Raw genomic sequence first — 13,952 nt, 5'->3', positions numbered from 1 at the left:
CACAGCAAGGAACCGTAATGACCTCCTCAGGAGACAGACACGTGCTGCAACTGGCCGGGTACCCTTCGTTGTTCAGTACTTCCCAGGGGCTGCAAAATTACGCCATGTTCTTCGTGACCTGCAACACATTATCGATGAGGATGAGCACCTCGCCAAGACCTTCCCCACACGTCCACGACTTGCCTTTAAACAACCGCCAAACCTCAAACAGATCATTGTTTGGAGCAAGCTGCCCGGCTCTCAGGACAACTCCAAAAAACCCTGTCACAGGAAGCGCTGCAAGACGTGTCAGATTGTGGACATAGATACCACTATTACGCGTGGGAACACCTCCCACCTTGTACATGGCAGGTACTCATGTGACTCAGCCAACGTTGTCTATCTTATACGTTGCAGGCAAGGATGCCTGGAGGCACGGTACATTGGGGAAACCGAGCAAAGGCTACGACAACGGATGAATGGGCACCGCAAAACAATCACCAGACAGGAGGGTTCCCTCCCAGTTGGGGAATACTTCAGTGGTCAGGGATATTCGACCTCGGACCTTCGAGTGACCATCCTCCAAGGCAGACTTCGGACAGGCAATAATGCAGAGTGGCCGAGCAGAGGCTGATAGCCAAGTTCGGAATCCATGGGGATGGCCTCAACCGGGACCTTGGGTTCATGTCACACTACAGGTGACCCCATTGCACTACGCATGCGCACACACACACACACACACACCCTTACAGTCACACACATGCACATGTGAGACAGGTTTGCTGACAGTGAGGAAGTGAATGGAATGTGAGGTGCCAGGTAGGAACTCTCTTCTTGTCTCTGCTGACACACTCACGTAGACCCTCTCTCATACACTCACACATACACTCCCACACACACCCTCTCACAGACTTATACCCCTTTACACTCACACACATACATACACTCTCTCACAGATACTCATTATCCACACTCCCCCACACCCCACATGTACACATATACATATAAGTTTGTGGTGTGAATTTGTACTTGCAGAATTACATTTTACTTTGCTCAAAAACTGCATGAATCCATGTAAAATTCTGTAAATCTGTTTTTTGAGATTAGAATCAGTCTGACCATTGCGGCACAGACAGTCTCACACAGGGAGACTCACACCTTCAATACATTATCTGGGCCGACATGACACCAATTGTTGAAGTTCACTTGAGAAACCAACATGGTCATTCTAAAAGATGAGAGACTTAACAGCCAATCCAGGTCTTCTTCAATATATAATTTCAGTTACATCACACTATAAACTTTTGCTATAAATTCTGTGTCTTATGACCTTATTCTCCACAGCCACCTGATGAAGAAGCAGGCTCCGAAAGCTAGTGCTTCCAAATAAACCTGTTGGACTATAACCTGGTGTTGTGTGATTTTTAACTTCCCGTCCAACACTGGAATCTCCAAATATTGTTACCATTGCTCAAGAGGTCACGTTAGTTAAACACCGCAACCATCCTAAGGATATTTATGGAACTGCAACAAGTGGTGGAAGCTTAATGTTCTCCCTTGAGACAGGTTTGCTGGAAGTGGGGAAATGAATGGAATGTGAGGTGCCAGGTAGGAACTCTCTTCTTGTCTCTGCTGTCATTAAGGCTGGTGTAGGAAGGTTCATGGTTGATCTTCTTGCCCTGCCAACAATTGAGGCTCTTAAATAGGCAATTAATGCCCTTCTGAGGGCCCTATTCTTCAGCCAGTGTTATTCAGAATGGAACCTGCCATTCAGGAGCCCGAGAAGGAAGACTGGGGACATGGGGTGAGCAGCTCGGTACATGATCGAGGGACCTGGCATCAGGAAGTGGAGGATTCATGTCCCTGTAACCTGCAGTCCTCCTCCTGCCCCCATTCCTGTGTGACTTGGGTGTCCTGGTGATCCTGGGCTTCATTACCAGCAGCAGTCACTACCTCCCAGTGACACTGTGACCTCTGGCAGCTACTAGGGGTGGAGTTGCTTGCTTCATGGCAATGTCTAAGCCAACCAATCAGCAGCCTCTTCTCCAACAGCATAAGGTGTTGTGGTCTTTTAGACATTGGAATTCTTGTGTTTGTGCAAATGACGAATAGCTGCAACAACATGTCCATCTTTTCAGTAACATATAAGGAGGCAGTAACTCTCCAAACCATCCATCATAGGCTACCCCCTTCCTCTCCTCTTCTTGCAATCAGGAGTTACAGCTATCCCCGGTAAGATTTTCCTAGTTATTCTCCTTCCAGATGGATAGACCAAACGCCGAAGTTCCTGGGTGAGGAGGAACAAACGCATACATCTTACAATCCATCAGATGATTGTAATAAGGTTAATTTTCAAACGGTGTCTTTCTTCCAGACTAAATGTTTACTCTGATTCACTTGTTTAATTTTCCATCACCATTCATGACTGGATGTGGCAGGACTGCAGAGCTTAGATCTGATCTGTTGGCTGTGGGATCACTTAGCTGTGTCTATCACTTGCTGCTTGTGCTGTTTCACATGCAAGTAGTCCTGTTGGTGGCTTCACCAGGTTGACACCTCATCTTCAGGTACACCTGGTGCTGCTCCTGGCATACCCTCCTGCACTGAATCAGGGTTGATCCCCTGGCTTGAGTGGGGGATATGCCAGGCCATGACTGTTGTAGATTGTTTTGGAGTACAATTCTATTGCTTTCAGTGATCCACAGTGCCTTATGGATGCCTAATGTTGAGTTGATAGATCTGTTCGAAGTCTGTCCTATATAGCATGGTGGTAATGCCACACAACACAATGGAGGTTATTATCAATAGATTTCATCTCCACAAGGACTGTGCGGTGGTCACTCTTATCAATATGGCCAGATGCATCTGCAGCCAGCAAATTGGTAAGGATGAGGTCAGGTATGTATTTCCCTATTGTTGGTTCCCTCACCACCTGCCGCAGACCCAATCTAACAGCTATGTCCTTTAGGGTATGACCAGCTTGGTCAGTTGAGCCACTCTTGATGGTGGCTGTTGAAATTCCCCATCCAGACTACAGTCTGTACCCTTGCCACCTGCAGTGCTTCCTCGAATTGTTGTTCAACATGGAGGAGTGACCATTCATCAGCTGAGGGAGGATGGTCTGTGGTAACCAGCAGGAGGTTTCCTTGCCCATATTTAACCTGAAGCCATGAGATTATTGTGTAATCCTGGAAAGATAAAACACAAAAATGTCTGCATGAGGTGGCTTTTTACTGACAGGAGTAAGATAGTGAAACCTTTCATTATCTCACCCTGTTGCATCTCTCTCTCTCTCTCTCTTTCTCTCTCTCTATGTTTCTCAGACACTTTCCAGGTGAATATTCTCCGGATCCCACACAGGACCTTACTAGACAGCACTAAACCTACATCGGCTGTCTTGTTTCTGGTCTGTAGCAGCCTCACTCCTTCCTACCTTGGTAACAGCCTCCAGCTACACAAACCTTCATGATGTCTGAGCACATCTCATTCATGTTCCTTTAGCATCCCTCATTATTACTGCCTCACTATTGGGAGCCCTGCCTTTAGCATCCCTCATTATTACTGCCTCACTATTGGGGGCTCTGCCTTTAGTGTCCCTCATTATTACTGCCTCACCATTGGGGACCCTGCCTTCAGCATCCCTCATTATTACTGCCTCACCATTGGGGGCTCTGCCTTTAGTGTCCCTCATTATTACTGCCTCACCATTGGGGGCTCTGCCTTTAGCATCCCTCATTATTACTGCCTCACAATTGGGGGCTCTGCCTTTAGCATCCCTCATTATTACTGCCACACCATTGGGAGCTCTGCCTTTCGCATCCCTCATTATTACTGCCTCACAATTGGGGGCTCTGCCTTTAGTGTCCCTCATTATTACTGCCTCACAATTGGGGGATCTGCCTTTAGTGTCCCTCATTATTACTGCCTCACCATTGGGGGCTCTGCCTTTAGCATCCCTCATTATTACTGCCTCACCATTGGGAGCTCTGCCTTTAGCATCCCTCATTATTACTGCCTCACAATTGGGGGCTCTGCCTTTAGTATCCCTCATTATTACTGCCTCACCATTGGGGGCTCTGCCTTTAGCATCCCTCATTATTACTGCCTCACAATTGGGGGCTCTGCCTTTAATCCCTCATTATTACTGCCTCACAATTGGGGGCTCTGCCTTTAGCATGCCTCATTATTACTGCCTCAGCATTGGGGGCTCTGCCTTTAGCGTCCCTCATTATTACTGCCACACAATTGGGGGCTCTGCCTTTAGCATTCCTCATTATTACTGCCTCACCATTGGGGGCTCTGCCTTTAGCATCCCTCATTATTACTGCCTCACAATTGGGGGCTCTGCCTTTAGCATGCCTCATTATTACTGCCCCACCATTGGGGGCTCTGCCTTTAGCATCCCTCATTATTACTGCCTCACAATTGGGGGCTCTGCCTTTAGCATCCCTCATTATTCCTGCCTCACAATTGGGGGCTCTGCCTTTAGCATGCCTCATTATTACTGCCTCACCATTGGGGGCTCTGCCTTTAGCATCCTTCATTATTACTGCCTCACCATTGGGGGCTCTGCCTTTAGCCTCCCTCATTATTACTGCCTCACCATTGGGGGTTCTGCCTTTAGCCTCCCTCATTATTACTGCCCCACCAAAAAAGCACTCCACAGCTTTCAGGAATCTTTGCTGATCAGATTAAAGTGTCCTTCTCAGTGTTGATGGTGGGCTCCCATACGGGTGAGAGTGGACAGTCTGACTGAGTGATTCCACTCACTGCTCGTGACCTGGATCTGTTGGTGGCCACCTTGAGCAATGTGGAGACTCCTAATATTTTGTCTCCTCATCACGCCATGTGACAAAAGATCAGGAGTGTGAGATTGAAGAGCAGTTGGAAACTGAGGAGCAGCCCCCTCATGTTGTGAAACCGAGCCTGTCACCTCTCGCAAACTCTACAGATGTGAAACACAAACCCTTCCGGGCTGTGGAAATTACAGATGGCCTTGAGATCCATGAGCGCTCCTCAGAAGGAACACGGGCCATTTTACTCCATTAAACTCAAGTGATTGTTCTTGTTGAGCATACAGTCCTGAGTTGGTTTACCACCTGAGGATGTAATTCAATGTTCAGAGCAGTAGAGGGCAGTCAGAGCCTTTGAGAAAACCCACTTTTGCTATCTCCAGACCAGCCGAGATGGATCTCTGTGATTTTTGTTGCTCTCACCTTCCTTGCGTGAGTACCATCCACCATCATTTAAGTGGACGTTGACTCTTATTGGTGGACGGTGTGTTTGGAAGGAGGGGAATGGGGTGCCTTGGAAGGATCTGGGAGATGGTAATATCAGTCCAAGGTCCTGCTCCAGATTAATATCCAGCAACAGTTGGTCATGACACTGGCACACACACAGTGAGGAGAATGGGTGAGGATGGGAGCAAGCTGGTTTATGAGCCCCCAGTGTTAAACAGCCCACCTGTACTGAGGCAGTAAGAGTGAGAGGGGCAAGGACACTGCAAGTCAGCTGAGTGTGGGAGGAGAGCAGAGTAATTTTATAAATGGACTGCATTCCGTCAGTGAGTTACTGAGTTACACCCTCACTGAGGCAGGTCACCTAGGCCTGATTTTCCTCATACCCCACTGCCAACCTTTGGGGGCTTTCCCACCATCCATGTGATGACACAATGCTCTGTTTGCAGCCTGTTCCTGCTGAGGGAGGACAGGCCAGGAATACTACACTATTACCACAGCAGCCTTTATTAAAAAAAAGGTCAGTAAGTCTGCTACAATTGTCCAGATCTTGTTGAGGTCACAGCTGAAGTATAGCTTTGTTTTCCTTCCTGAGGGAACATCAGGAGTCGGAGCAGTCATTACCATTAAGACTCACCTTCTACCTTCACATTCCCATCCACCTGACTTGTCCTTTGACTCACTAAGAGGCCAAATAGCAGTCAATCAAAGCTTTAAATATACTCAGTAATACAGCTTCAATTGAACGTTTTCCTTATCTTACTCCTAAATTATGGAGACTACATGAGCCCTGCCCCTCCTGGCCAACGTTACTACCCTCTCAGTGGCTCCCCTGTCAGATCCCTTCAGAATCTCAGACACTTCAATGAGATTACCCCTCATTCAAAGCTCCACAGAGTACACGTCCAATTCACTCAGCCCTCATCAGACAGCGGCCCCCTCATAGAGTCATACACCACAGAAACAGACCCTTCGGTCCAACTCACCTGTGCTGACCAAGTTTCCCAAAATAAGCTAGTTCCGTTTGCCTACATTCGGCCCATATCCTTCTAAACATTTCCAGCTTATGTACCTGTCCAAATGTCTCTTAAATATTGCAACTGTACTTGCATCTATCACTTCCTCTGGCAGTTCATTCCACACACAGTGTAAAAATAGTTACCCTTCTTGTCCTTTTTAAATCTTTCTCTTTCCATCTTAAAAATATGCCCCTTAGTCTTGAACTCACTCACCCTGAGGAAAAGACCTTGTCTATTCACCTGATCTATACCCATCATGATTTTATAACCCTCTATAAGGTCATCCTTCAACCTCCTATGCTCCAAGGAAAAATGTCCCAGTATATCCAGTCTCTTGTTATAATTCACATCTTCCATACCCAGCAACATCCTGGTAAATCTTTTCTGAACTCTCTCCAATTAAATAATATCCTTCGATAGTAGAGTGACCAGAACTGTACACAGTACTCCAAAAGTGACCTCACTAACGTCCCGTATAACCTCAACATGTTATCCCAACTCCGATATCCACCTGCCTAAGCAATGAAGGCAAGCATGTTTAACACCTTCTTAACCAACTGGTCTACCTGTCCCAGGGATTAATATCACTTCCAGTGTAAGTAAAACATTCCTTAAACATGGAGCCCTTCAGGTATGGTCTCACCAACCCCTTTTTCAAGTAGAGCACGACTTCCTCATTCCTGTGCTCCATTCCCCCAGTAAAGGCCAATGTGCCATTTGCCTTCCTAAGTGGTTTCTAAAACCAGGAGGAAGTGAGGACTGCAGAAGCTGGAGAGTCAGAGTTTAAAAGTGTGGCATTGGAAAAGCACAACGGGTTGGGCAGCATCCGACGAACAGGAGAGTCAATGTTTTGGGCATAATCCCTTCAACAGGAATGTGGGGTAGAAGAGGGATGAGAGATAAATAAGAGGGTGAGAGTGGGGCTGGGGAGATATCGCTAGGAAGGCGATAGATAGATGCAGGAGGGGTAATTGTGATAGGTCAGTGGGGAGGGTGGAGTGGATAGGTGGGAAGAAGATGGACATGTAGGACAGGTCAAGAGTTGGAGTTGGAGGGTTGGATTTGGGATGAGCTGGGGGAGGGGTGATTTGGAAACTGGTGAAGTTGATGTTGATTCCGTGCGGTTGGAGGGTCCCAAGATGAGATGTTCTTTGTCCAATTGTTGGGTGGCTTAGGTTTAGCGGTGGAGGAGTCCCAGGACTTGCGTGTTCTTGGGGGAGTAGGAGGGGGAGTTGAAGTGGTTGGCCACAGGGCGAAGGGATTGGTTGGTGCATGTGGACTCTGCAAGTCTACTTTATGTGTTCTTTGTACAAGTACAAACAACTCTCCATGAGCAGCAACATTTAGAAGGTTAATGAAATTCCTAGCAGCAAAGTGGATAACCTTACATTTCCCTACATTGTTTTCCATTGCCCAATCACTTAACCTGTCTATACTTTGGCACCTTCCTTCCAACCTATCTGCTCCACGCTCATCTCTGACCTATGACCTTCACCCTCGCCTTCATCAACCTATCACACTCCAGCTACCTTCCCTCCCCCTCACTGCATTTACCTTTCAGTGCCCCTGACCCACAAGCCGCATTCCTGATGAATGGCTCTTGCCCGAATCGTCGACTCTCTTGTTCCTTATGCTGCCTGACCTGCTGTGCTTTTCCAGCACCACACTCTTGATAGCATAGAAAAAGAGCCCGTTGTGTCCTCACTGTCAAAAACAACCATGTAACAATGTGAATGATTGTAAATAGCTGAGGCCTCTGCTTTGATGGTCATGACACTCTACCTATAACATCCGCCAACTTGAAAATGCCATTTATCTGTCCTTTGTCAGTTCTCCATGTTAATATGATGGAAGAATTCCAGCTGTACAAGAGACAGAATTGTCCAATGGTTGGACATTTTGAAACTGAGTGCTGCCCTCTGCAGTTGAGGGTGCAGTGAAAACTTGGTTAATGATTTCTCCTTAAAAAAGAACATGAATGTTTGTGTTTCGACTCAACTTGTTCCAGAGTTACACGTCCAATTCAGCTCATGGATATCATGTTGGAAAGATGCACTATTGAGCACTGTTTTGGTGGACAGGCCCTGCAGGAAAATTTACAAAATCTGGTCAGAGCATGTGGCTCTGGGTACTCTTGGTTCACCCAGTCCTACCTTTGGGAACACAATGTTGGATCAGTTCATGGTCAAAGGCACATGAAAGTCTTGGCAAGTAACTGAAGTCAATAGCAGTGTCTATTGATCAGTGCACTGAGTATAAGAGTTGGGAGGTCATGTTGCGGCTATACAGGACATTGGTTAGGCCACTTTTGGAATACTGTATTCAATTCTGGGCTCCCTCCTATAGGAAGGATGTTGTGAAACTTGAAAGGGTTCAGAAAAGGTTTACAAGGATGTTGTCGGAGTTGGAAGGTTTTAGCTATAGGGAGAGGCTGAATAGACTGGGGTTATTTTCCTTGGAGCATCGGAGGATGAGGGATGGCCTTGTAGAGGTTTACAAAGTCATGAGGAGCATGGATAGGATAAATAGACAGAGGCTTTTCCTTGGGGTGGGCTGAGTTCAGAACTAGAGGGCATAGGTTTAGGGTGAGAGGGGAAAGATTTAAAAGGGACCTCAGAAGCAACTTTTCAATGCAGAGGGTGATGCATATAGGGAATGAGCTGCCAGAGGAAGTGGTGGAAGCTGGTACAATTACAACATTTAAAAGGCATCTGGATTGGTATATGAATAGGAAGGGTTTAGAAGGACATGGGCCAAATGTTGGCAAATGGAACTAGATTAATTTAGGATATCTGATCCACATGGATGAGTTGGATGAGTGTCTATTTCTGTGCTGTACTCTATGACCTGGCCAACAGAGTGCTGAGAAACCAGAAAGTGACTTTGGTCTTCCACCATTCTATGAACTACCTACTTTGTGCATCCATTGGGCAAAGCAGACATTGGGGGACAATTAACAATCCTTAACCAATTTGGCTGGACTTTGGGGGAGCCACTTTGGAGAGATCTGAATCCATTGAGCTAACCTTATAAAACTCACAGGAAATGAAGTTGCATTTTGCTGGTAAACAGGTTGCCTTGCCAGATTTCATTGATTACCTGATCTGATATCTGGAAACATCTAAACTCAACCCATTTCTGATTCCAGTGGTGCCATTTCTTTTGATATTGTATATAATGTAATATGCCCAACTTCCTAAGTCTGTATCTTGTGTTTTAACTTAATGTGAATTATTTATAAATGCTCCATTTACTGGTTCTCTTTTATCTGCCTACCTTGTGCTGAAAACTTTTGTCAAACCTGATTGACTCTGTCTGATCATACTATGATGACCCATGTTCATTACTGAGGTTTTCTTAACAGTAGATTCCTGTGACCATTCTAGAATGTATGGATTCAGCAGCTACCTCTTTTAGAACTCTAAGATCCTGGCTTCTTTTCTATCTTTTCAACACTCAGTTACTTGTCATTGTGGAGAAGGCAGGACCTTCATGGTAACTTCAGTTAATGTGGGAATTGAACCCATGCTGTTGGCATCACTTCACTTTGCAAATCAACTGACCAGCCAACTCAGGTTAAACCCATCACCAGATATCTTTCTCTCAAGTGAGAGAGCAGCCCTCGGGGGCTATGCAAACACTGTTATTGTAGTTCTGTCATGCTCTGTTTGAAATCCACCTGAACAGGTAGGCAGGTCTCATTTTAATGTCCTATCTGGAATATAACTCCCCTGGCAGTGCAGCACTCTCTCAGCACTACACTGGTGTGTCAGCAGAGATTTTGTATTCAAATATCTACAGACAGCCTTGAGCCTTTAATTAATTTTATTGCATTCAGACTGTGAACTGAGACTGGTGATGCCACAACACTGTGTTTTGACATGGTAATATAATGATTTTCCAAAACTCACTAGATTCTAGAATGGTTCTGGTGGAGTCTACTATTAAACAAGTTTCAGTTACGCACTTGGAAAAGTATAGTATTATTAGACAGAGTCAAAATGATTTTACAGAAGGGAAATTGTGCTTCATACATTCTTCAGAATTTCCAAAATAGTATTTTGTAAAGTGCCAGATAAAAAGTTAATAGACTTGAACAATGAGGAGATGAATGACCAGGTTTTTTTATTAATGATGCTGGTTAAGGATAAATATTGTAACCACTCAGGAAACTCTGCTGCTCTTCTTCAAATAGTGCACTAGGATATTTTACAACCATCCAAACGGGTAATGTGGGCCTTGTTTAAATAGCTCATAAGAATGACAACACCTCATACACTGCAGCACTCTCAGTTCCACACTGGAGTGTGAGCCGAGATTATATACCCAAGTCTCTGGTGTGTAATTTGAACCGACAATTCTCTGAAGGACAGGAGAGAGTCTGAGACATGGCTGACACTACCCTTGTATACTGTGGACATGATTTATATTATAGAGCTGCACTGTGAAGGCACCGACCAATCCTAGGAGGGCTGAAACCAAAGGCCTCCCCAGGAATAAAGGTTATTGATTCAGTCTCTTTATTCTGGCCAACATAGCCCAGCAAGATGATCTCAGTAATATTAGCACTGACAATAGCTCCACAGTCAGAACACTACTATCACAAACAGGAGTCTACAAATCATTATATCACTTGCCAAGACAGTTAGTGTGGCATCACCAGTCTCAGTTTACAGACTGAATGCAATAAAATGATTTAAAGATTCTGGGTTGAAGTCGCTCTGAAAAATTTGAATATGACATTTGAGATTACGCACTAATTCAGTATGGAGGGATTGCCACACCATCAAGACAGCGATATTTTGGATAGGACACCAGTTGAGCTTCCATCCCCATATTGTGATAGATTTGAAGCAGACCTCCACAACTACAAGTAATCAGTTATAGAAATGATACTGAAGAAAGCAACAGGAATGATTGAGGAGTGACAGGGTTTGCATTATGAGGAGCAATTATGTAAATTTAGACACCTTCTGACAGGAAAGGGCAAGGGTGAGAGGTGATACAGCTGCTGTTTCTAAGATTCTGAAATCCTGCATTTTGCAGACCATGGCAAACAATTTCACCTTTTCAGGAACAGTGTGTGATGATGCTGTCACTTTAAAAGGGTTATTTTCTCCTTTTTTTTACAAGAGAGGTAGTAAAGGCAGAGGTGCCGAGGAGTCTAGCGAGTAACAGCTAACCAGTGGAAGGAGAGTGGCCAACTCTCCTAGTTCACGTTTTTCTAGCTTGTTTTTAACTGTAGTAGTCACAAGATGTGAGAGCCCAGGGGAGATGCAAGCTTCAGTAAAGGATTCCTCTGATTTTCTCTGAAATCTCTCTGTAGATGTTGTTCCCTCCTGCCTGTAAAAATCTGTGTTTGAATTTACCTTTTTTAGTTAGGGGTGTGTTTATAGGATGTAACTGGATTGGAACAGTTAATTAGTGATAGTCATTGTATCGGGTGGATAAAAACAATGACTGCAGATGCTGGAAACCAGATTCTGGAGTAGAGTGGAGCTGGAAAAGCACAGCAGTTCAGGCAGCATCTAAGGAGCAGGAAAATCGACGTTTTGGGCAAAAGCCCTTCATCAGGATAGTTACTGTATCGGGTTGGTTAAGTTTTCTGATAGTTAAATTATTCTAAATTCCAACTTCTTTTGTTCGTGTTTCAACTGTAATGTTTAAATAAATTGTGTTTTACTTTAATCCGAGTGGTTTGACCCATTGCATCACACCTGGAATTTCCAATTCACATCTACCTTTAACATAAGAAAATGTTAGGGGCTGGGCTACCTTCTTAAAATATCGTGAGGGGGTGTGGCCTGGCCCATAACAAGTGGAAACAAAACAAATGGCCTAAACTTGAAGGGATTCAGGGGATTTCATAACAAATCTGTTAATATATTTATTGAGTAAGTGGCAACTCTGCAGGGCGGGTTGCCCAAGGAGATGAAGGCAACAATTGGTATCAACTGCAGAGTACAAAGGTATCTTTTAGGAAGACCGTGCTGGGATATGTGAGTGATTTAAAATGTGACATATGGTAAATGTAAAATACATATATATATATATATATATATATATATATATATATAAAAATAAATAAAACACTAGAGCGTAGTACAGGCCCTTCGGCCCTCGATATTGCGCCAACCTGTGGAACCAATCTGAAGCCCATCTAATCTACATTATCCCATTCTCATCCACATGCCTATCGAATGACCATTTAAATGTCCTTAACGTTGGAGTCTACTACTATTGCAGACAGTGTGTTCCACATCCTGACTACTATCTGAGTAAAGAAACTACCTCTGACATCTGTCCTGTATCTATCACCCATCAGTATAAAGCTATGTCCCCTCAGGCTAGCCGTCACCATCTGAGGAAAAAGGCTCTCACTGTCCACCCTATCTAACCCTCTGATTATCTTATATGTCTCAATCAAGTCACCTCTCAACCTTCTTCTTCTGACAAAAACAGCCTTAAGTCCCTCAGCCTTTCCTCATAAGACCTTCCCTCCATGCCAGGCAACATCCCAGTAAATCTCCTCTGAACCCTTTCCAAAGCTCCCACATCCTTCCTATAATGCCGCAACCAGAACTTTACTCAATTCTCCAAGTGCGGCCGTACCAGAGTTTTGTACAGCTTCAGCATGACCTCTTAGTTCCAAAACTCAATCTCTCTACCAATAAAAACTAACACACTGTATGCCTTCTTATAAACCCTATCAACCTGTGTGACAGCTTGAGAGGAACAGGTGGATTTGAACGTTACAAGCCCCTCCCAGCACTGGGTTTATACTCCCCTCATGTCTGGCCCTGTTGTAGACTCGTTGCTAGAGATTGATTGTTTGGATTAGTCAATAAACTATCAGCATGGAACAAAATGAATTGCATGGATTTTGGACACCTGTCATTTAGCAATTCCTATATTCAGCTGTCCAAAAGCCCTGGTAGACCCAAAACTCTGTGGGTACTTAGGAGTACTTTGAGCATTTCGAGGCAACACAGCTTAGAAAGGATCTGTTGGCCAATGAGAGAGTATAGTATAGATTTATCTGAAAAACACCTGGACTCAAGGGAGTAATTCTAAAGTGACATTACACAGCAGGTGAACATGAGTTAGGATCTGGTGTAGGCCACTCAGCGCCTTAAACCTTGACCATCATTCATTAAGATTTTAGCTGATCAGATAACCTCACATTCGTAACTGAAAGCTGGGGTTGTATTCCTCGAAATTGGAAAGTTAGTGTTATTGAAGTTTACAAACTATTAAGGAGAACAGCTAGGATGGAGTGAGAGAGAACAAGAGAAAGAGAGATACTTCCTATGCCACCAGGAGCATGGAGGAGTGAAATTAAGAAACAATTCTACAGGGAAAAGGTAGACGCTCTTCTGCAAATGTGCATGAATGCTTGATCCAACCGCAAGTGGGAAACCTTCTCAGAGATTTTTGTTAATCAAAGGTAAAATTGTACAATGGAGGGGTATATGGGGTTAGGTTGAAGGTCAGCAATAACCTCACTGAAGGGCAGATCAGACTGAGGGGAGTTAAACACCTTACTCCTGTTCCTTTCTTCCACAGTTTGATTAACCTTTGGGCAAAATGTTTCATATTCCTAATTTTAATTTGGTTGTTACACATGAAAATTCCTAACTGATCCTTGAAATTTTAGATTAGATTACATTACAGTGTGGAAACAGGCCCTTCGGCCCAACAAGTCCACACCGACCCG

The 13,952-nt window shown here is 44.6% G+C and overlaps 1 protein-coding gene across 1 annotated transcript in view; it reads left to right on the top strand.

The window, feature by feature from the left end:
- The window catches only part of LOC122539646 (solute carrier family 15 member 2-like), a 103,429-nt gene that overhangs the window by 61,937 nt on the left and 27,540 nt on the right, over positions 1 to 13,952 (top strand). The gene's annotated exons all lie outside the window — the stretch shown is intronic.

Source organism: Chiloscyllium plagiosum, chromosome 33 (assembly GCF_004010195.1).
Source record: "Chiloscyllium plagiosum isolate BGI_BamShark_2017 chromosome 33, ASM401019v2, whole genome shotgun sequence".
Taxonomy (NCBI): domain Eukaryota; kingdom Metazoa; phylum Chordata; class Chondrichthyes; order Orectolobiformes; family Hemiscylliidae; genus Chiloscyllium; species Chiloscyllium plagiosum.
Note: the sequence above shows the minus strand (reverse complement) of the source record. Positions and strands in the feature narration are given on the sequence as shown.